Here is a 25,403-nt window from a genome sequence, read left to right on the forward strand (position 1 = left end):
TAATTAGCTTAGTTTACGTTCAATACATATGTCCTATAATACATGGATTCTATATTTTTAATTTCAGTATCTTTATAAAGGAAGCTCAAAGTTAAAATGCAACACCAAGTCAAAACACCAGCAGTCAGTGGTCAGATGGTATGCAAAATTTCACTTCAAAGTACAATACTGAGGTTAAATCAGGTACAGAATTAGTAAAAAGGATCATCAAAAAAATAGAAGTTGAGACATAACCATCTATCATATTCAAGGAAGTAGTGGAGCAGCCATCACCCACCAAATGCATGCGAATTTCCTTAGGAAATGGAGATTTTAAACAGAAAGCTTGTATTTGTTTTTGCCAAATAATTTGGCAGCGCAAAGATCTGGGTCAAATTAAAGAATGTTAGGTCGATGCATGTGAAGTATGCTTCATTTATGAAAAGAAATCATCAAGTAGGTCATAGTTTTACAATGTACAGGTTGCTGGCAGGTTGACTAAAATAAATTCATGCATAGTATGCCTTCTCACTTCTCTACTGAAATACATAGATACTAAAATGTTAATTTAAGTACAATTACATATAATTATAAAAATTTTAAAATATTTTAGTGTTTCTGATGTATTTCTTTATAGCCTTCTGATGTTTTGTCAGTTTTTAATTAATTTTACTTGTCCCGCAAGAAGTTTGTATTTTGTTCCTTTTCAAACTATTATAGCATTTATTTTGTAGCCGAAATAACTACCATCATATAGAATGATTCATCCTTCCAAATGATTATTCTTATTGTTATTGTATCTACCATGACTTTATACTGTAAATTAATCATACCTATGTGTATATATTTTACTCTTAATAAAATTGCTGAAAATAATGTTCAAGTATATATTCTTTCATTTAACATGAAAAGGTTTTATGTGTAATACATTTAATTTACCAAATGTCTATGCTAATCAGATAAGCACAGGGTATACGATCTTGATCACAGTTTCTGTTCTCATGGAACTTATCTAAAAATAATAACCATAATGGTACCATCTAACAGCTATCTAACTATTAAATGGACCAGGCAGTAATTTAACCCCTTTACCTTAGTAACCCATTTTCCTCCATAGTAATTCTCAGACATATGTTTAATTCTCACTTTGCTGATGAAAGCTGTGTCACAGGTAGGTTAAATATCTTGCTTGAGATTATACTGCGTGGATATAGTAAAATGGAATTTGAACACTATTTGAGAAAAAGGGAATTTAATAAGACAACGATACCTTTATCAAAGCATATGAAGTCAACGTTGTAGGAATTACCAGAATGCTACAGCAGATACTATTGCAGAGAAATCTATGTGGTGAGAAATGCCATGTACGTGACATGTAATCTGAGACCTGACACATAGAATATGCCATTCTTACCAAGAGCGGACGGAAGAGCCCAAGATCAAGAGAAGGCCTGGGGATACGAAAACCCTCGGCACACTTTTCTTTTGTGTAACATTTTTCAAATGGCTTGCCCATTGAAATACACTTTAAAAATACTTTTTATTTTTCATACTTAGTAAATCATTCTGTGGCATCACTACAGAATTAAAGGCAGAAGTACAGAGAAATGGTTATCAGCCCCCAAATCAGCAAAGTACCTTAAATTTTTCACTACTTCTAATGACTTTTTAAATTTCACTATATTTCAGTTAATTTACTTGATAATTAAGAAAAAACATTACATTTATCTACATCTTTTCCACTTCTGGCCCTCTGTTTCTGTGTAAAGTTTCTCATTTCTATTGGGTATCTTTTTTCTATGCCTAGAAAATTCTTTTTTAAATATTTCTGATAGTCACATTCAAAGTTCAAGTGGAAGAAATAGTCTCAGCATATGCTTGTGTGATAAAGTATTTTAACTATATTTTTAGCATCTATATTCACACATTATAGAAATCTGTATTTACAGTTACACTTAAGAATGTACCTCCATTGATCCTTGATAGTGTGGTTGTTACCAAAACTCTTACTGTCACTTTTCATTATTCCATGGTATGAAAGTTTTCATTTTTCATCAGCTTCTTTCGACAATTTAAATTTTCATTTTCAGAAGTTTGACTGTATTGCATCATTTAAACAAATTCTTGTCTTTTATAGTTTCTATAAAACTCTGGAGAACTCAGGACAAAAATTTCTTAGGTAAACTACAAAGCGTGAATGGGAACAAGAACAATGTATAATTGACATATTCTTTAAAAATTTCAAACTCTGGCCCTTGTAAATACATTGTTAAGTAAGACAAAGCTAGAAGACAAAAAAAAAAAAGACAAATCAAAAACTGAGTGAAGACATTCACAACACATATCTGTCAAAGTCATACTCTGATTAGGAAAGGAGATAGACTTCCCCAAGGGCTATGTGAATGATGAATAGCACATGAAGAGTTTTTCAGCATCATTGATTAGGGAAACACAAGATAAAGCTACAATACGGTACACTTTGCATCCACTAAAGTGGCTAAAAGAGATAGACAAGAAAGAATGTAGACAAATAAACACTCATTTCAGTCCTAGATATAAAAATTCATACTCATTTTATCAAACACCATAGCTGTTTTTTAAAAGTTCAACATACACATACCACATGACACAGGAATCCCACTCTGTGGTATTTACCAAAGATAAATGGAAACGTTTATCCCTCCACATAAACTTAGAATTTTGTGCAATCTTTATTCTTAGTAGCCCCCAACTAGAAATGACCTGAACAGCAATCAAAAATCAAATACTCAAAACATAATCAATGAGCTACTGATCTATACAACAAAGAATCTATGCAAACCAAGTGTAAGGAACCCAACACAAAGAATAATATGCAGTATGACTCCTACCTAGTTCTAGAAAAGACAACTGTAATGTATGGTAACAAAAATATGTCCCTTTGTGCTGTGGGTGAAGACCATATGGAATTGACTTGGAATAGAAGAAAGGAACTTTGTGTTGATACAGCCGTTGCAGATCTTGAATACTGTTGTGAATGCATAGGTGTATAGATTTGTCAAAACTCATTGAGCTACACAATTAAGATGTGTATATTTCATTTAAGCTATTTAAACAAATTTTAAAAGACTGTACAAATCTTTGTATTATATATGTTTTGACTAGGAATCCTACAACTAATGGATTTTGTTATTACTATAGAAAATGTTGATCCAAAGTTGATCTTTTAACCACTTCCTGCCTCTCTTATGTGACAACATCCTTCTTTAGACTGGTAACTTCACTGCCTCTAAAACTAATAGATGCCTTTCCAGAGTTTCATTCTTAAGAATCTCTACATTTCTGTTTATTTTTCTATTCACTGAGAACAGAATATACAAAAGGTCAAAGGAAAATATTAAGCAAGAAGGTGAGGTTTAAAAAAAGATGGAGGAAATAAGTTATTGAATTTTTCACATTCTTTATCTAGTCAAGATGTAAAGAAAGAGAGACCAAAAGGTAACAAAGAAAAACCTGGTGATAGAGATATTCTAGAGTAATGATAATTAAGTGGGTAAAAAGTTAATACCACCTTTGAGAAAATTCCAGGATTTACTATATGACGTACACATATACACACAGGCATGTGCACATGAAAAAGTGTAAGAGCCTGGGTATTTACTCATGTAAGCTTCTTATTGAAATTCTATGTTTTTAAAAGTTCTTTTTTTTAATGTTAATTTATTTTTGAGAGAGGGAAAGATCACCCGTGGGCACATGAGCAGGCTATGGCAGAGAGAGGGGGAAACATAGAATGTGAAGCAGGTTCTAGGCTCTGAGCTGTCAGCACAGTGCTCAATGTGGCGCTTGAACTCATGAACTGTGAGATCATGATCTGAGCTGAAGTAGGACACGCAACCAACTGAGCCACCTACAGGTGCTAATTTGACCCACCACCAGCCACTTGAAACACCTGTCCAGTTGCTTACTTTGCCTGGGATTCAGTTATTCAATCCATATGGTTTAGAAGAGAGGGGTTTTCTTGGAGTCAGATTCAGAATTTCCTGAGAAAGGTTATGTTAAGAGGAAAATAAATTTGAGAATATTAAAGCAGAATTTCTACAAATCTTACCTTTCTTTCCCTACAGTAAATTTAGTTATAGTACAACATTAAATAGAACACAGCTTTGCTCAGATACTTTAAGTTGTGATTGTTAACAGATACATATGTAGTGAAGCAAAATATGATTTACAATCAAAATTCATAGGGCTAGTTTTAATAGAGCTTTATTCTTTCATCCATCCTCTTTTTTACTTGTTTACATACAGTATTATACAAACTATTGGTGGCCATTTTTCTGCAGACACCTTCATGTATTCTGATTGTTCAGCAATGTATTAATAACTGCTCAAGTATTTTTCTAAGCTACCCAATGAATAAAGTGGCTACAAATTTAGAACCTGTAAAAATTCCTGCAGCCGTTTCTAAATTTTGGATATTTGAGACCAGCTACCCACTAGGGTGAGGTCTTAAACTGTAGCTTCTCCAGATTAACATTGCAATAGACTTATCTAGAGAATCCAAGGTGCCAATCAGCATTCAAGTCTCAAATTTAGTACCACTAATGATGATGCAGAAGTTTATCCCTTGTTAGTGAAAATCAATCTCCATAGTAGATTAATTACTGGAATACAGGGTACACTTAGCACAGTTGTGCTAAGGAGGTTATATTCTTAGCCTTAATATCCTTAACCTTGTGATATTGCAATAAATTTTTAATCATTTGATTGTCAAATTCTTATCTTTTTGGCATTTCTTCCTAGCTCTGGGCTTGAATACAATGATTCTTTAACACTAAGGAATCAATAGATCAAAAACACCTTCACAGGTGAAACAGTTGTTTTGTCTCTGGCAACACTTTTACACAAATATTAAGGAGCAATAGCAGTTGGCTCATTCATAAATTTCAGGACATTTCAGTCAGCAGTGATTTCAGCATCTCTTTTGGCTTAATGCTAGGAGTCATTAGAATAAAGTGGTAGGTGTCAATCTCGTTGTTAATTGTTAATCCCACATTAGGTGGCTGCAATTATTCTCATAATCTTAGAAGATACTCCACAGAATAGAAGCTCTCTTTCTCCTTGTACCTTGTCTGGATCTTTAGCCTCTCTGAATTATTTATTACCATAAGAGCCTTTGTATCTGCCTGGGCTACTGAATTATCAAATGTGTATCTATTCAAATGTTTGCATCAGAATACCTATTGATGGGATAAATTGCAGTATTAATCTTTGAGGTAAAAGATCAGTGGGTCCATGGCATTGGTAAATACAGGGTAGTTTGGGATGGTGCTATGCTATTTCCAAGATTACTGATCTCAACTTTTTTTTTTCTCTTGTGGAATGTATTCACAAACCTATAGGCAGTGTCAAGATTAACACCAATTCTAATTTTCTTTGACACAGTTATGAGGGAAACTGAATAAAACATATGGGAGAAAATAGTAGATATCAGACTGATAATGAATAAGAATAGAAGTTAAATTTTAGAAGCCTAAATTTATTATGAAAATAGTCTCTAATTGCATTGCTTAGATATTATCGAATCCAACATTCTTAAACATAATTGTTATAAGTTATAAAAAGTTATATAACTGAGCTTGTAAAGGTCAATCCCATCATTTACTGGCAGAGAAGCATTAAGCAACTGATGTCTTAGTTTCAATCCAAGTTTATAGTTGTCAACCAAGCACCACTTTGGGACGCTCTGAGAAAAAAAAAATATTACTTTACTTCCAACAGAAAAAAAATCTATTTTGAGTGTCAAATTGTAAGACTAATCCTGGAAAGTACAAAAGTATGGCACACAGTTTTAAAATAGTTTATGATGGGGCACCTGGGTGGCTCCATCAGTTAAGCGTCCAACTCTTGATTTGGGCTCAGGAGATGATCTCACAGTTTAAGAGTTCGAGCCCCACATCAGGCTCTGTGCTGACAGAGCCTGCTTCATATTCTCAGTCTCCCCCTCATTCCCTACATCTGTCTCTCAAAAATAAACATTAAAATTATATACTATATGTATACTATTTATATACAGGTATATATAAACAAACAGTTTATGGAGAGTTCCTCACAATTTGAAATTCTTGTGATATTTTTATAGATAAGTTTTATGAAACAGACTTTGAAGACCTCAATGTAACACATACTTTAACGAAAGTATTAGGAAAATTTAAAAATAGTAAGTTGCTTTTCAGTAGAGAGAAAAATCCAATTCATTGCCTACCAAAATTTAATCAAATGAATCAATACCATAACAAATTTACCCATCTGTTTTTGCCATGTAATCAACATTTGAAAACATCGGGCATAATGTCTTTATCTTATCTAAAAGGAATGAGTTTTTACTTTTTAGAACATCTGAGACAGTAACTCATCCAATATTAATACATTATTTAAGTTGATAGTAAACAGTTCCATGATAGTAGAGGATGTGTTTAGCTCACTATTGTTACCTGTGACATCTAGAACTATATGCTTAATAAATGATGACTTAATTTACTCAATAGACACTAAGTATTTCCTGAATATGTTCCAACTCCAGCCAAACAGTACAACCAAGCCTAAGAGAACTCAATCTTTACCTCAAGCTTTTCCCAGTAGCCTCCACAACACAACGACAATAGAGATGTAGAGAACTAGAAACGGCGAGGCAAGATTGCCTCTCAAATATACTTTGGAAGTTGAACTTCATAGATTAAGAGCTAGATGAGAAAAAACATGATTTCTATTTTGACTTTCTTGCTGTATTTCTAGCACTGGTCTTTATTAGGTAGAAAATAAAATGTATTTAATGAACATTAGATCTGATGAATTCTATTATATAAAGAAAGGTGGTTTTAGGTAGATGTAGGACAGTAAAGGATATACTGGCTTCCAACTGTTGTTGTAACCAATTGCCACCAATAACTTAAAGCAACAGTCACTAACAAGGTTCAAATAGCTGGTCTCTTTTTAGGGAATTTAGGCGATTCATGGGGCACCTGGGTGGCTCAGTCCATTAAACGTCTGACTTTGGCCCAGGTCATGATCTCACCATTCTTGAGTTTGAGCCCTGTGTCGGGCTCTGTGCTGATAGCTCAGAGCCTGGAGGCTGCTTCAGAGTCTATGTCTCCCCTTTCTGCCCCTCCCCGTGTTTGTTCGTTCTCTCTCTCTCAAAACTAAACATTAAAAAAAATTTTAAAGGGACTCAGATTTAGGTGGAAGGGAGAGACCAGAAGATCTACATGACCCATACATCCAGTGATTTCTATTATCTATTACCAGTTTATTGATAAATATCAAGTTATTTGGTGAAAAGTGTCCTCTTGCAGAATGGATTTAATGGTTACTATACTGTGATCTATTTTACATGATCTAGTTAGTTAAAATATGCCATTTGGAACAATGAACATAGCAGTATACTGCCTTTTAAGCCACATGCTAATACCAAGAGTACCCATCATAATGACCTAGGTTTCAATATACACAGAAAGTAGGATACCCCCCAATTAAAAAATTATACACTTACTTTTCCATTCAATGTGATATAATGGAATAATATTTCTAGGCACATTACATGTAAAGTCTTGTTTTATGCATCGTGGGGGAATCTAGAAATGAGAATGCAGCAATTCTTCTCCCACGGGATTAACTTTAGAAATTGCTTGCATACCCATTTAAAACCAGCATTCCTTTCATTCTTCTGACTAATGGATATAAACTAAAAGCAATTTGTGCTCTCAGGGTTGCGTTAGCTAGCACCTAGTTTGCTATGAGGCTAATATTCTTCTCATTTTTAGAAAAAGAATCCATGATTCATGTTAAGCAAATGTAGGTTAAAAACAGTTATTTACTCTTCTGTTAAAATATCTAATCATACTGATTTCATCATATTTCTGAAAGGTGTTTGCTGGAACCAATTAATGGGAAAATAGATTCAATTTTAAAATTAGAGTTATATTGTATTTTACATGGAAGGCTTATTATAACAGATTAATGTCTGCTATGAAGTATTAAGACTGTCAGGATTTTAACAGTTTACATCAATAACTCATTGTGAAGCACTTGTCCAGTGAATGAGTAATAAAGTGAAATTTTAAATATTTAAAATATATCTACCTTTAAGCCTTTTAAGTTTCCAGACTTGAATCAAGAGTACAAACCAAGTTGACCTTCAATTACTAAAATACTGTATTTTTTAAATTTCTGCATAGAAAATTTAACCTTGTTTTAAAGAAAAGAGTGAATAATAATATTTGAAATAAAATTCCCATTTAAAACATCAGAAAAAATCACCAGTTCTCATGCTGCTGTTGTGTCTCCGGAGGCCACAGGCTTAAATGACACTGATTATACCTGTTACTCTAATGTATTATTCATGAAAATGGTGATAGAGCATCTTCAAACAGGCTGTCATTTCCCATTACATTCCATCAAAGAGCCATATGGTGCTCTCCCAGTGTATTGATACTGAGGCATAGTTAACATACTCAGGCATATGGACGCATTATAGGCTTTCTGATGAGCTCCTGAAAATACTCATGCAATACGTTCAGTGGCCTTTATGATAATGCAGTGCTCTAACATGCTCCACAAAGGAAGCTATAGGCAGCTTCCAGATATTAGACCTAAAGTAGAACACTAACACTTCTTGACTTTTTCCCTTACCTGTCAAATGGGGTTAACAAGGCGGTTGCAAATACGCCATGTAATATGTATTCGCAATGTATTGCGACTGTATTGTCGATGTAAGCCTGTGACTCCTAGACTGTCAGAACAATGATGTTCAAGAAGATTGTTGAATTGTCCTAGCCAGATTTCTACTATTTAGACAGGTAATAATAGAACCATAAAGGAATTTTCAAAGGGGTGAAATACACTTCATATTTTTAATGAATGAAAGCTGTGCATATTTATTTTGCAGCAGTCAGCAGTGTGGCAACTTTACAAAACACACTCTACCACAATTTAGAAGGCTGGCCACTAGACTCTCAGTTAACGTATAAGGAATTCTTGTGGCCAGAAGACTGCCATTTTTTAAAACCTAACTGCATTTAGCTCTACTGGAGACTTTTTTCTGCTCTGTTGAGGCCATGTGCCTTTGGATGATAATATTTATTTTCATGTTTATGTTACTCTGAAATGCAATGCTACATGTTTTATCAGTTGGAAACAGATTAGGTTTTGATTATTAAAATAGGAAACTTCTTTCTTCTCACCCTTCTTTTGATCATCAGCTGACAGTCGTTGCAAACAACTCACATGCTGCTGCCCCTCTGCCCAAGCACATTAAAGATGTGCTGGTTTTAAGATTAAGAAAATAACCAATGCCTTTAGACCTTCAATATCCTTTACAACTTACTAAAGGTATCTCAGCTTTGCATTTCAGGATTATTCCCATTGCTTTTGTAGGCAGAAATGCATATAATCTCACCAAATGGAAAACAAAGTCTAAAAATTGACAAATTCCTTTAGAATGACAATGTGGGAAGATAATTTGTCCCCTAATAATCTGGAGCTCAAACGATGGGTTTACATGGAGTTAATACAAGAGGATAAGTACTTGAAGTTGGTGAGAGAGCGTGGATTTTGAGTTTAAGCCCTAGCTTGGCTTCTACTGAGAAAGTACTGGAGATAAAGAAATTTGACAATTAGAAAGGTAATCAATTTACATATAATGGTTGTAGCACTGGCTAACTGAAATCTATTAATATGAACCACTGATATTTACCAGAATAGAGATTTATGGCTGAGATTGCTATAGGGAACAATAAATTTTTCACTTTTTTCTTTTTTATAATATAGTTGACCTCAGATAATGTTTATATAGTAAACTGCTTTTCTTTTCACGAGGATTTGAAAGCTATTATATTTGAGTCACATCAAGTGATAGAAAATATTGTGTATTTGATCCAAGGTAAGAATGACAAATAACAGAGGCCAGAATAAGTGAATGTATAGGCACAATAGATTATACGTACAATGCACAGGTTACATATACACACTACGTACCGTACGTATGTAGCTATATATACAAAACAGGTTTGTCCCCCCAAAATAAAAGCAGTAACAAGCTCAACATGTTTTAAGAGGCAAGCATAAAGCCTTATTTAGTGTATGTATGCATGTCTAAACATATACATACATGGAGATAGCTCTATATTTGCCTTATAAATTAGTTCATGCTTTACAGCATAGAGATGTAATTTTTATATACTCTAATCAATTGTCACTTCAGTCTTCAGAATCATTCTTAGCAAGAATGATTGACAAACTTAATTTCTGAGATTGTCAACAATTGATCTGTGATGTTACTAAAATGTTTTTAAAAGTCAAGTCTGTGTATAAACTGTTTTTTTTTAGAATTGATATAGTAATTGTTGTTAACTTTTCTTCAACCTGTGGCCTTGGAGTTATTCATTGAATTTATGACTACAGTAACAAATGCCATTTACCCGATGAATTATAAGTTTATAGTTTACTTGATTGCTGCTTTGAAATATGATTAATGTATTTTCATATCAACCCCACATATCAAAATCAAAAACAATTTTAAGTATTTTTGACAAAGCTTATACTAGACAGTAGATAGTAATTAGAACATTTAACTTCCTTTTAATTTTTATTTCATCTGATCTTTGTATTTGGTCACTATCTTTTATAAGGTCTCCCATTTGGTCTGTTTTTTGTAAGATACCAATCTGCCTCTGATAGCTGTGAAAAAATGGAGCTATGTACCTGGGATTCATAACTTAGTGGCTTTCCTTCTGCTTGCGAGGTCTCCTATCCATTCCAGTGGCTACCCACCAGCATTTTCCTGCCTTTACGCTGCTGTGCCCCACCCCCTACCCCACAAGTGCACATTCACAATTAGAAGCGGAGAACACACACCAAGGCCGCCTACATCACAGCCTTAGGATATCTTTTCAGGACGCTAGTTTTGTGCTCCAAATTCTCCTGTGCTTTTCTCTGAAATTATTGAAGTTGCGTGGTTTTGTTCCTTTACTCTGTTAGCGTGGTAATCTCCGTCCGATAATTTTTGAGTGTTAAGCTGTTCTTGAGATAAGCCTACTTCGTCAGGACATTATTCTCAGTATATATTGTTGCATTTCCTCTGATAATATTTTAAGGGTTTTTAGATGTTCCTGAGGGAAATTAGTCTGTGATGTACTTTTGTAATATTGCCAGGGAACACAGTAATATCTCGCTTACTTTCTGGGCTCAGTGCTGGGCCCCATGAAGCAAACTGATAAGACAGATACTAACAAAACAAAGTAGGACACTAAGTGAGAGAGTTCAAGGAAAAATGTGGCTCAAGGGGGTGGACAGATGGTTGAGGCTTACATAATAAGGTTAAGTAAAAGGGGATTGGGGTTTCTAGACAGGGAGAGGAGTGAGAGGAAGGAGAGCCAAGAAAACATGTGGTAAATAATCAATGCCTTGCTTTGCACGTGGTCTCTCAGGTGACAGTTGTCTGAGCAGCTCTCTGACACAGGGAACTCTCAAAGTGGAAATCCCCAGCTTTTTTTTTTTTTTTTTTTTACTAAACAAAGGGGAATCTTCTACTGTATTTTTAGGCAGTGAGGGGGAAGTAAAGAGCTTTCCATGATTCTGCTAGTTTCCTATTCCTTTTGACTCAAAAAAATCCATATACTAAAGGAGGGGTGCTTGGGGGTAGCCTTTCCAAATAACCTTTAATATCAAGTATTGACATCAAGGTCAAGCTAACATATTAACATAAGTTCTGGATAAACAAACTAATTTTGGAATTTCTTTCCTTAAATAATTGAGACAGTTTCCTAGAAAGACCACTTGGACTTCGAGTTTGCCAGAATTTAATGTGTTCGCTTATTTAGGTTTGTTTCATATTATAACCAATTGTTATGAAGATGTAGAACATGAAATTTCTAACAGTTTAAAAATACACAATTCAGTAGCCTGTAGTGTACTTACAGTGTCATGTAATCACTGCCACTCTCCAGTTCATGGGCCCCATTACCGTTCCAGCCCCAGAAAACCATTCACTTGGCAGCTGTAGACTCTGTTTGCCAGAACCTGACAATGATTCTGATGACTTTGCTTCATGTATTTGACATCTATGTGGAAAGATAGGCTGCATAGAGGCAACTGGGTGGCTCAGTAGGTTAAGTATCAGACTCCTGATCTTCCTCAGGTCATGATCTCATGGTTCAGGAGTTTGAGCCCCACATCGAGCTCTGTGCTAATGGTACAGAGCCTGCTAGGGATTCTGTTTCTCCTCTCTGCCCCCACCCCCACCCCACCCCCGCTTGTGCTCGCTTCCTTGCTCTCTCCTTCTTGCTCTCAAAATAAACTCAGATTTTTTCAATAAAAAATAAAAAGATAGGCTGTTGGACCTGCCTACCTGCACTGCCATTTACCCGTAATTTCTTGCCTTTAATTTCAATAATGTCTCATACTTCATGAGTCTTGTATGTTAGAATCTGAGATTTAAATTTTTTTGATCTTTACATTTGTGAGTGATGCATAATTCTCTTCAACAGTGAATAAAACCAAATTTCTGCTCAATTGGGAGTGGTCACAGTCTGCAATGACAGACATTTAGGTGGTACCTCTTCTGCGCCATTATTTCCTATATTCCTAACATGGAATTTGAACTCCGAATTTCCATTCTAGTTTTAGTACAGCTTCTTTAACAAGTTATATTTGCATAATACTCCAGAGTTGAATAGGGTTAACCTGTACTTTCTAGTTGACAGTCATGTACACATGTGGCCGAGATCACAAGGGTGAGAAGAACACTGGAAACTAAATTCCCATTTCCAACTTCCGAACAAGTGCAGTTTTTACTCTACCTTCTGGCTCACCACACAGCCACCATTTATACCCCACACTATTAAAATGCTAACCAAAAGTTCTCCCCTTAATGATAATTTGTCTGTGTTGTGTGTAATTTAGCAACAGTTAGCTAATTATCATTGATTTCACAGAATTAGCTTATGTCACCTGAATATTGAAGGATTTCTAACAGAACAAAGCAGCCCACAACTTGAAATATGATGATGGTGTTTGCAGGGTATTCTGTTCTAAGCAGGAAAAGAAGCTTTTGATTTTGAGCTTGATTTTGAAGCAATATCTCAGCTAGTAAAAGTGTCAGCTTCCTGGCGGATAATGTAGTGATGTACATGAAATGTAATAGTGGCAAGATGTTTCTTGGGCTTTTTATTATAAATATTGTATAAATGTTGACCTCTACCCAGCCCCTTGGAGATTTAGGTGTCTGTTTGAATATCCCAGACAGATTTTGTCATATCACTATATTCTCATATGTGCCTTTTGAAATTGTGCTCTTAAAAATGACACCATTTATGGAACCCATAAAGAACATGATTTCTCTGGAGTTTTAGGTGATTCTAGTGAAATATTGAAAAGCATGCCATATTATTAAGTAGTATTAGAACTTTCCTCAAGGCAGTTACATAAGGGGGTTTAAAAAGTATTTAAACATCAAATCAGCTAGCCTGTTAGGTGCTCCCTAATTATATAAGAGAAGATGTTATCTACAGAGATTAACAGATTACATTCAAACAGTTGTTCTCTACTTCAAATTAAGGTATGTTCCCTAATTTTCTGTAATATTTTATCATTTAGTAAAATTAAGCACTGAGTTTTATCTTTGAAACTAGTCTCCCCCAAGCCATTGTAAATGACACGTTGTTTTTCACTTTTGTTCTTGAATTAAGACTATTAATACCATAGTAAAACAGGAGAAGATCTAGAACTATGTCAAACCCCCAGTTTAATGAAGTGATACTGTGTTGAGTGGTGTTGGCACTTTTGAGGACATCAGATGGTTATCAACAGAAAAATAACCCATTTTTATAAGACATTTTAGACTATTTTTTGGCACCTAGCATTCACTTTTCCTGCCTATTTCCTAAGCCCCATTCCCTTATCTTCCAGTAAACCCTGTGAGGCACCCAGTCTCAATACATTTATTCTCTAGATCAGTTTACTTTGGACAGCTTGAATAGGTCAGAAGATTACTAGAAGTTCAAGGAAGTGGATCTTTGATGTAATTGGGACTAGAAAAATAAAAACCAGTTAATAATCCAATACTGGAATATTGTACACGTGTGCAACAGCTTGGTGGTTCACATTTCTTGTGGCCACCTGTTATAAATTCCCCATTGAAGGCAAAGCTCTGAAAGCCATCATGAGTTATATGACCACAGAATGAGATAGTTGAATAATCATAAAGAAGAAACCAAAATACCTAAATTCTTAACATTAACAGTCACAAACATAGAACATTCTTAGACCTATTCTAAAAGTATCTTTGTAACATTTACTGAACAAGGATACTTTTGATGTAGACCAAGAATACTGTAGGAAAATACCTCTGCCAGTTTGTTCCCAAAGGCACCTGAAATGTGATTTGCAGCTTTATAAGGTCTCCTATGTGAAGATTTGGATATTTATCAGGTGAGAGACTGAGAATTACATTGAAGTGTTATTTTCAACACTCCATAATGCATTCTTGGCAACTAAATTCTTTTTTTCCTGGAGGGACCACTCTTTTCTTGCGTTGATTGGATATGCAGTAATACACCATCCAAATGGATTCCATGGGAGGGAAAGTCCCTATAGCAAATGCATAATCTACAGTCCCGTAGACTCAGATTAGATTTAGGTAACCAAGTAGCCTGAGGAGCTTTATAGAAGTCTTTAATTCTCGAAGAGTTACAGGGATTTTCTAAATTGCCAACCATCTAAGAAACACGTGGGATTGAAAAAGAATTGAATCCAGATTGAGATGAAGTTTTCCATATGGTTTCAGTATAAGTAACAGATTGAAATTTCTAGCTGAAGAAGCTGGGACCAATGGTTTTCTAAAAAGTGGTTTCCAGAATAGAAATCAAAGAATGAATACTAAATAATATTATAGTATCAAACACTTCTGCATATAATAATGAAGGGATCTAATAATTCCTGGAGGCAGAATCTTAGTTTGGATTTATCAAGAGCTACTCACACAAGGATCTATAGATGCCAGCTGGATCTCAAGATCTCTTTTCCAATATATTGGTTTGTAAAGCACTGGCCTCTTTTTTAAAATGGTTTTTGCTCCCCTCCCCCTTTTTTTTTTAAAATTCTGACCCAATACTGGGTGGGGATGTTACAGTTTAAAAAACTCCACCATTTATTTCAGGGGAGAGGTACCTTTTTATCAGAGACCACATGCCAACTTTTAGTTTCTCTTTACAATGGCTCAACAACAAAAAAATTCAAGGTCACTACAGTGCTTGATCTTGACAATCAGGGGAAAATCTAATGCTATCACACCAATCAAAGAATAGGGAGAATTCTAGATGATTCACTGGCATGCCTACTTGTACAGTAATACCCACTGTTAAAAGGTGACCACAAAGTTTTGAGACCTTATTAAAAGCATAATGTCCCAAGACTCATTGGTTAAAAGACCTTGACCAGTTTAGATGTTGAGTAAAGGCAAAAAGACATAGAAGAGAACATAAAAACTGGCAAGCTCTCATGACCAGTATCATAAACAAGTTATAATTTGTTTTTTTTTTTTGCATGATTGAAATTTTGTATTTCCTTTCTACAATTACATTTTGATTTGTCGGTATTGATTAACTGTATCATTTGATGCATGGGTTACAGAAACATACCATAAGGAAGAATGGGCACCATTCAGCTTGCCCCTAGATACAGGAAGTGATAAAGCTTTGGGCTTTCCAATGATAAAGGGGGAAAATATGTAAAAGTTCAAGGAAAAGTTGAATTAAGTGAAGCTTTATATTTTGACCCATATATACGGAAACATGGACATACATTAATGATTATAGTAATAGGTATGGATTGATTCTACCTTCATAATTCTGGCTGCTTAGTATCTGAATCATCTACCTATGTTTATAGATCCTATATTGTGGTGACTCTTAACAAATGCCCCTAATTAGTGAAATTAAAAGATATTTGGTCCTTGAGATTTTGAAATTTGTGCACTGAAGACCTGTACAATAAGACACACATGTAATATATCCACATGGCTTATGAGCCAGACACTATTATAGACACACATGTAATATATCCATGAAGTATTAGATGTCAAGGTGAATAAAACAAAAATGATGCCTAGATACTGAATATACTATATGGGTGTGTGTGTGTGTGTGTGTGTGTGTATATATATATATGTAACCAAATTAACTTTAAGGCAGGATGAATATCTACCTTGTATTAATAACATTTAGAGGCTGAAGACGTAGAATAAACATATTTAAAGTGTTCTGTTTATGGATTGATCAAACAACTTTCAAAGAAAAAAAGTCTGACATTTTGTGTGTCAATAAAGAGACTAAGGATTTTTAAGGAAACAAGAACAATTTCCTTCTAGTAGCAAAATACTTGCCTGTTTGAAGAGATCTGAGTGACAGAAAACAAATTAGAAGGCTATGGATATTTGGCCAGAAAATAGGGAAAAAGAACCAAAGCAGCTATTCTGCAGTCAGGGAAGGCAGTGTTACAGAATCAAGAGGAACTGGGGGAATAGGGAGGGTGGGAGATGCAGAGAACAGCTCCAGAAACAATTTGAACATTTCTTTGAGAATGAGGCTATTTGGGTTTGTAGAATCAATTACTAAACATGATACTATTCATGATAATTTAGCTGTCCTTTACCTCTCACTTCTGGGAGGCAGCCTCTCCCTGTTTGGCATTTCCCCAGTGAGTGTAGAGTCTTTGCTATTAACGGTAGACCCTAAGAGTCTCCACTAGTGATGGGACTCAAAATGGGCCCTTAGATAATTTGCACAAAGATGTAGATCACTCAGGATGGTAGCCGGCCATGCGAGAAGCACCAAACATTAGAACTTTGAGACACATGATATAGATACAATCTCTGAAGAAGAGAGGGAGAGATGAAGGTCAACCTCATGATCGATAAGTCGATTAATTATGACTGTGTAACGAAACCACAGTTAAAGCTCAGGACACCTGAAGCTATGGAGAGCTTCTCCATGTGACAATACTTTGGGCATGCTTTTACACATCAGTGTGATCAACCTTCTGGGAAGGTGACCTCGCCGAAACCCATGGGAGAGGGCAATGCAAGTACCACGTTTGGGACATTCTTAGACATTACATTACCAATCTCTCCTTTTGACTGGTTCCACTGTGTAGCCTTTTTGCTACAATAAAACTAGAATATTATGTATAGTTTTCCTGAGCCCTATAAATTCGTCTAGTGAATTATCCAACCTGAAGGGCTATTAGGTACCTCTGAATTCATTGTCTGTTAATCAGAAGGGAGGGTGGCTTCTAGGAATCCCCACTTTTTTGCTGGTGGAGGAAATAGGAGCCATCTTGTGGAAGACTGTCTCCCCAGACTGTGAGGGTGAGCCTAACTCCACATGCTCAACATCAGAGGTCACTGCACATAGAATACAGGGATTTTTGTGTCCAGAGGAGTATAAATTGGGCTGGATTCTGCAGTGCTCATGTTAACAAAAGAAATCTAAGAACACTTTTTCATTTGAATTTTGAGTCTGTATTTGGATTATGATTACAGCATTCTAAGGAGTTTTACTACAAACAAATAGAACAGATTTTATTGCTTGTTTGAAAAGGAAATAAGGCTCTCTGCTGTCAAATCCATTTCATGCTTAAACAATTTCATCATGTTATCGGAGATATAAATGCATTCTAAGAATGCAATCATTCTGTTCTGTTTATAAGACTCTCAAATATTAATTGCATTAATGAATAAGTAATTCTCTTACCTCTATCCGGTGGGGTAGTAGAAAGCAATGATTGACTTACCATTTACCATGTAGTCTTTCTTGATAACGATTCTCTGATGAAGATGGTTTTGTTCTTTATTCCCAATCCAATGGCCTGGAAAAGAAAAAAAAAATATCAAAAAGCTTATTCATGTTTATCCACACTTGCAACTTTATCAAGCAAGACTAAACACTGAAAAAGTACAGTTATAGACAGTTTGGATTTGTGTCCAAGGATTTGGATCATCCTTGAATCTTCACCTAGCAACAGCCTGCCCCATAGTACAAATTCAACAAATACACAATACACTGGATTGAGGATGGCTTCCTATAACCTATAATTATATATTAATATGCAATTAGAATACGGAATTCAGGACAGATACTGGATACTTCCTTTAATGTTGTCAACTTTTAACTATTTCAGAATATAAAGGCTGGCTTTTAATAAAAGTTTTGTCAGGTGCACATATAATTCTTTTTCTATTACTCAGTTAATCAAGATGGATATCCAGATCACCCCCAAATGATATATTTACCCCAGTATAAAAGATATTTTGTATACTAGATCCTTGAAAAAATCATAATAAATCTTTATTCTAATGAGATTTTATTAAAGTTTTATAGTTAAAAGCTTGGTCAGAATTTGGTTCTTAGTCATTTTCCCCTATAATAGAAAGAAAATCTATTCTATACAAAATATAGAGTGGCTTATGAATTCAAACATACAATTTTCATATTCCTATAGGAAATTCATGAGGTATGAGTAGGGGATACAATATTAACTCATCAGTACTATTTATCCAGGAAAATATCTTTATCAATACGTTTTATAAGCTAATTTCTCATTGGAATTCATATTTTAATACCACAACTTATTTTAGTCAAATAATCTGCTAAAAGGAAAAATGGCAAATATTTAAATATGTATTACACTGATAAAGGTTTACCTCAATGTAATATTTGCTTTAAAAATTGCTCCAGAAAAAACATTTAAGTCCAGAAGTCTTTATGTACTTAGGATTTTTAAAAGCTAAGCTCTATTCTAATACCTATGCTTAAAACCACTCTAAATTATGAGGAAGACCTTGTCAAAAACAAACTTCACTGATTATTATATACGCAGAAATATTTTGAAAAAGTTAATGCCATACTTTGAAAGAACCAGACCTTAAAGTCTGCATCTCATAGGTTGTTAGCACAATCGATGGATAGAGAAGATAATTTTCATATGTGTGATTTTTCTTCACTCTTTCCAGTAATAATTAGGATGCATTCTGCTATTTCCAGGACCCCCAGTAGTTGACACTTTGCTCACTTGCCTTCTCTCATACCATGTATAAAAACAGATAAAAACTGAAGGGAAAGAACTGCCATCCTTTACATTGTTGATGCCCCAAAGCACCCAACTCTGAAGCTGTCCATCACATTAGACAACTTGTGTCAGGATTTCATCTGACATCGCATTACTTCCCAATGAAATCATGGTGTGGGGGGCGGGGCACAGAGAGAAGAAACTAATTTGGTTTGCTTCATTTGCAGCAGTTTATTTTATTCTCACAATCTACCTTCTAGAGTAGTACAGTTATCCCCATTATGTGAAAAAGGAAATTTCAGAACCAAGAACTTAGGAGCTTGCTGAAGAACACATATGTGGTATTCAAAACCAGACAGATCAATTCAAAAGTCTATGGTCATTTTTATTGCGCTAGCCTTTGTTTCCTACCTTCTTTCTATACCCTGCCCCTTTGCTGAAGGAAAATTTGAAATATGGCATACAGAACTTAAAGATTATTACAATCAGGGGCACCTGCATGGCTCAATCAGTTGGTCTCAAGGCTCAGATCATGATCTTGCAGTTCGTGTGTTCGAGGCCTACATCAGGCCCTGTGCTGACAGCTCAGAGTTTTAAGCCTGCTTCTGTCTCCTCTCTCTGCACCACCCCCACACTCAAAATTAAATAAACATAAAAAAATTAAAGATTATTACATCCAATTTATCTTTGGGACAAAGATAGAATACATGATATGGACAAAAAAATTAAAGATTATTACATCCAATTTATCTTTGGGACAAAGGTAGAATACATGATATGGACCCTGGTGTCTGACTTATTGGGAGACTGGTCATTCCTATATCCACAAAGGCACTTTTAGTTAGCATGCAAATGCTTCCAAAAGGGAGAAGGTACTCACTTTTTTTTTTTTTTAATGTTTTATTTATTTCTAGGAGAGAGAGAGAGAGACAGCGTGAGCAGGGGAGGGTCAGAGAGAGAGGGAGTCACAGACTGAAAGAGGCTCCAGGCTCTGAGCTGGCAGTCAGCACAGAGCCCGACGCGGGGCTCGAACCCACGAACCGCGAGATCATGACCCGAGCGAAAGTCAGACGCTTAACCGACTAAGCCACCCAGGTGCCCCGGTACTCACTTTTTAAAAGGTAGTTTTTTAGGATTGTTTGCCGAGTGTTTCTGTCTAAACATATTTTTAATGTTTTAGCAAAGTTGGAAATTGGACTATTTTTATTTAATGGAAAAAAGACACATCTTGAATAATACAAATTGAATGATTCCATAAAAAGCTATGGGCACACATGCTTATAGTGTTTTAGTAATCAAAGAAGGGATTTAGAAACAAAATTGGCAGTAATAAATATACTTGGTTCATTGTTGGGTTCGTAAAAGTTAACAGCAACGTCTGCCTGCTACCTTGATTAATATGCAAAATATAGGATAGACTTTGCTAAAGCTGCCTTCAGCAATAAACGCACTGCATCTATATCTAAAATACAGAGAACACCATCTGATTACGCAGCCCCATGTTACTATCTTAAACAAAAAGGTTAATGGATCACTGAAGCCCTGAGAAAAACTAGCTGAACAAAATAATATATGGTTAAATTCAATCTATTGCTAGAAATATGCCCCAGGTATTGCAATTGGCCTTTAAGAGCAGCTCAATGCTAAATACAGGTTCTCTTCAGCAACCTGTATAAAACTTTCACCTGTGTTGATTTGGGATCTCAGACACCTTGAGACCCTGCAAGTTAGAAAAGCTAGACCCCAAATTTACTATCAGAAAAACCTACAGAATATTACAGTAGTCCTTTAAAGGCTGTAGAAGTTTTGTATTAGTATAGCTGTTGCTTTAAATATTCAGGGACACAAACTGGCACAATTCTGAAACCTGTTGATAATGCCTGGGTTCAGAGGTTTCTGGAGTACTCAAGGATGCTGAGGAGGTGAATTATCATTCAGCTCTAGTCAATAAAGAGAACTTCCTTAGGCTGCCAGAGGCTTTTTATCTATTTTTCATAGTTGGAGACTGAAGTAAGAGGCAGCTGATCAAGAAGTGTTAATTTGAACTTAAGTGTCAAGTAAATGGGAGCAAATATTTATTCAAGGCTCCTATAAAAATCTGCATCAAAGAGTTTCTCAGTTGTTGGAAGTTTTACAGTTTAAAGGTATTCAAATCATCATTCTGTCTGGTTTTATTTGAATGACAGAATGACCCAATTAATGGACAATACAAGGTGGTTACAAATGATTGAACTGGCCACATATTAGAAGTGAACTCGTAATAAGTCATGAACGTTGACACATAGCCTTCATAGTTAAAGCTAATAAATATGGACCTAAATTTAGTCTCTCCTTTGTGAGGTAGTTGACTATATTTAAAAATTTATTATGGCCTAGAATCCTAGATGCTGGGCGAAGTCACTAGGTGTGCCTAGAGAAAAAGACATGAAGAGATGCAGCATTATCAGGAGAATTAGGAGTTGACCTACATATAATGATGTTAGATCTTCAATACAGTTAGAGTTTATCAGCTTTTAAATGGAATTTCAATCTGGAAGTCTTTTCTGAAGTAACGTTTTTCACGTTTTTGAAGTTGGATCTTTTTGTACACACACACACAATGTTGATACCAATTTTACTTGATATCATTGATATTGAATGAGCCTTATAAATTAAGGTGTAGTTTTAAGAAGTTAATCCGAATAAAGATTTTGGTATGTCATTTTGATAACTGATTTGAACACTGATTAAGAGGAGAATAGTTGAGGATTCATTTAATAATAATTAAAGATTCGTTTGTCCTTTACAACTTAGCACACAATGTATCCATTTCATTTTGGTTATATGTAACTCAATAAAAGCTAGCAAACTGTTCCAGTTGTAACCCTTTTTAAGTATTTTTTTATTTCAAAATATCCTTGAACAAAACTGTATTTGGATTTGACACCAAAAGCAACAAAAGCAAAGCAAAATCAAAACAAGCAGGACCACATCAAACAAAAAACCCACATCTACATAGCAAAGGAAAGAATCAACAAAATGAAAAGTCAGCCTACCAAATGTGGGAAAATAGTTGCACATCATGTATCTGATAAAAGATTAATATCCAGGGGCACCGGGGTGGCTCAGTTGGTTAAGTGACCAGGGCATGATTCCAGTTCAGGAGATGGAGCCCCACCTCAGGTTCTACACTCACAGTGAGGAGTCTCCGTGGGATTCTCTTTCTCCCTTTCTTTCTGCCCCATGCTGATGCACTCTTAAAATAAACATTTTCTAAAAATGGGCAGAAGTGAATAGGTGTTTTTCTAAAGAAGACATGCAGGTACATGAAAAGGTGCTTAATGTCACTAATCAGGGAAATATAAATCAACACCACAAAGAGCTATCACTTCACACCTGTTACAATGGCTATGAAAGAAAGGACATGTATTGGCGGAGACTTCGAGAAAAACACTTGTGCACTACTGGTAGAAGTGTAAGTTGGTGCAGCCACTATGGAAAACAATATGGAGGCTCAAACAAAAAACAGAACTACCACAGGATTCTGCAATTTCATTTTGGGTGTTTCCCAATGGGGGTAAAATGCTAATATGAAAAGATACCTTCGTTCCTATGTTCACTGTAGCAATATTTATGATAGGCAAGATATGGAAGCATCCTAAGTATCTGTGGGTGGATGAATAGGGAAATGAGTGAAGGGCATCAAGATATACAAACTTCCAGTTAGAAGTCAGTCCTGGAATGTAATGGACAACATGGTAACTATAGCTAACACTGTATTGTGTATTTGAAAGTTATTGAGACCCTAACAGTCCTAAAAAATAAATAAATAAAAGTAAAAAAGAGTTGGGAACTGATGCAGTAATGGATTTTAACCGGACTTACTGTGGAGATCATTTCACAATATATACAAGTATTAAATCATTTTCTACACCTGAAACTAATAATGTTGTATGTCAATTATATCTAAAATTATTAAATCGTCAAAGAATTTGAATTACTTGCTATTTCTAATTACTGGTGTTTTAAAATAAGAAATGCTGGTAGTTTTTCTGTTATGAAGTCTATTGGTACTATTGCTATGTATACTATCACAGTTAACAGGGGGGATGTTGGCAGTCATAAAGAATGATATTTTTCAGGTGTTAAGTTTCTGCAAGTAATAATTCGTAAAAAGACTTTTCTCTCGATTGACAAAGGGGCTTAATATAGATTTTTTTTTTTTTACACAAAGCTGAATTCCAGAACAAAACCTGGAATCAGAAGGTTGCGACAAAAACGTGGCTGCCAGATTAAACAAAAATACAGGATTCCAAGTTAAACTGAAATAAATTTAAATACCAGTTCAACAGAAATCCCAATATTATATGTGATGTCCTTATAACAAAACATCATTGTTCATCTGAAATTCAGTTAAACTTAGCATCCCGTATTTCTCAAGCCTAAACAAAGAGGAAACAAAAGGACCCCAATAAAAATGTAAAATAAACTCTTCATTGCAGATACAGTACCATGACTACAAATCTATTTTAGGTGATTGTAACCATCGGAGTAAAGGGGGAAAATATGTGGAGTCTTCAACGTAAGAGACAGGACTAAAACTTCTGATCTGAAAGAAGAAGGGCTTCAAGGTTGCAGTATTTATGAAGAAAAAAAGAACTGAAAAAGTAAAACAAAAGCTTTTGTTTGGGGTCTTAGAATTATAATCCAGGAGCACATTTCTAGGTGGCCGCCAAATTGTGACCCATCAACAGGAAAGCTTACTAGGATTTTGTTGTTGTTGTTGTTTTTAATTGGAATGAGGAGAAAGGAAAAACCTTCCTTCAGCTGTTTACCAAGAATCATGATTGGTGTTGGCTGCAAATATCTAATACTGCCTACACTTAACTGGTTGCTAAGGCCATCACCAAGCAGAAGTTTATTACCATAGTAAGTTGCAGGTGTTTGGGCAGAATCTGTGGCGTATCTGCAGTTCGGCCCAGTTCAAAAGTTCATGGTCCACCCGGTGAGGAAGAGCATAAGGCCCACCTGACTATTTTACCTTTCACAGTGGAAACAGGTGTAGATTGAGAGGCAAAGAGACAACCCTAGTGAGAGGGTACATTCCTGACATCGTTTCCAAGCTCTTGTAACCTATGCTGTGTATCATAGCTTCCTGTTACCGCAAGGAGGGGCACAGCTTTGCCCTTGCATAGGGACTAGTGGCTGGGAGGCACCTGGAAAAACTATGGGAACGCACCAAGAAGAGAACACAGGGCAGCCAGGGCAGACTTCTGGGATAAGAGGTACAGGCTACACACTATCCAGGAATACCCATGAGTTCAAAGAGGTGCCTTAGAAGGAATATAATAAGAGGCAGGGAAGGCTTGGGGCGCCTGGGTGGCTTAGTCGGTTAAGCGTTCGACTTTCGCTTAGGTCATGATCTCGCAGTTCGTGGGTTCGAGCCCCGCGTCGGGCTCTGTGCTGACTGCCAGCTCAGAGCCTGGAGCCTGTTTCAGAGTCTGTGACTCCCTCTCTCTCTGACCCTCCCCTGCTCACGCTGTCTCTCTCTCTATCTCTCCTAGAAATAAATAGAACATTTAAAAAAAAAAAAAAGAGGCAGGGAAGGCTTCACAAGGCCCACACACCACCACCATGCTCTCCCATTTTAAAAGAAAAAAAAGATACTGGAGAGGAAAAACAAACATTCTGTCTCTATTAGTTTCTGCCTACGAACAAAGTAACATAAATTCCGGGGCTTAAAACAACACAAATGTATGTCTTACCGTTCAGGGTCTCAGAAGACAAAACGGGTCTCTTTGTGCTTAAACTATGGCATCTGCTGCACTGCGTTCTGCTCTGGGGGCTCCGGGAGGAGAGCGTCTTCTGTTGCTTTCTCGGTGTCTACAGACGACCCGTACCTCGCGTCAAACGGCCTCTTCCTCCAGCTTCGGAACCAGCCACAACCTCCCAGAACCGGAACTTCTGCTATCACGTGAGCTGCAGCACCCCCGCCCCCCGCCCTTTATAAAGGCCTATTGATTACACCAGCACCACTGGAAGAAGTCAGGTTACTCTCCCCTTCGAAGGACTCACGTAGCCATCCTGGGTCCACCTCAGCAATCAGGGATTCTCCTTTGTACGGGCCTGTGTTATCACCTTGGGCCCACCTGGGCAACCCAGTATAATCGTCTCAAGATTCTTAACCACTCACATCTGCCAACTGTTTACCAGCTAAGAGAACATATTCACCAGTTCTGCAAATTAGGGGATGAGCACCTTTGGGGTACTCTCGCTCTGCCTACCACACTTTCTTATGTAAAGATTAAAGCCAAATAGCCCATAACAAACTCATGCTCTTAGTCAAA

At 36.0% G+C, this 25,403-nt stretch overlaps 1 long non-coding RNA gene across 2 annotated transcripts in view; it reads right to left on the reverse strand.

The window, feature by feature from the left end:
- The window catches only part of LOC120236127, a 278,998-nt gene extending 254,008 nt beyond the window's left edge, over positions 1 to 24,990 (reverse strand). For both annotated transcript variants that reach the window (XR_005529580.1, XR_005529581.1), the window contains exons 1-2: positions 24,822 to 24,990; positions 17,803 to 17,877 (exon numbers count right to left, since the gene is read on the reverse strand). This is a non-coding gene — a long non-coding RNA (uncharacterized LOC120236127). The remainder of the gene's footprint in view (positions 1 to 17,802; positions 17,878 to 24,821) is intronic.
- Between the last annotated feature and the right edge of the window lie 413 nt (positions 24,991 to 25,403).

The sequence above is a fragment of the Hyaena hyaena genome, unplaced genomic scaffold (assembly GCF_003009895.1).
Source record: "Hyaena hyaena isolate Hyena2069 unplaced genomic scaffold, ASM300989v1 scaffold_145, whole genome shotgun sequence".
Classification (NCBI taxonomy): Eukaryota; Metazoa; Chordata; class Mammalia; order Carnivora; family Hyaenidae; genus Hyaena; species Hyaena hyaena.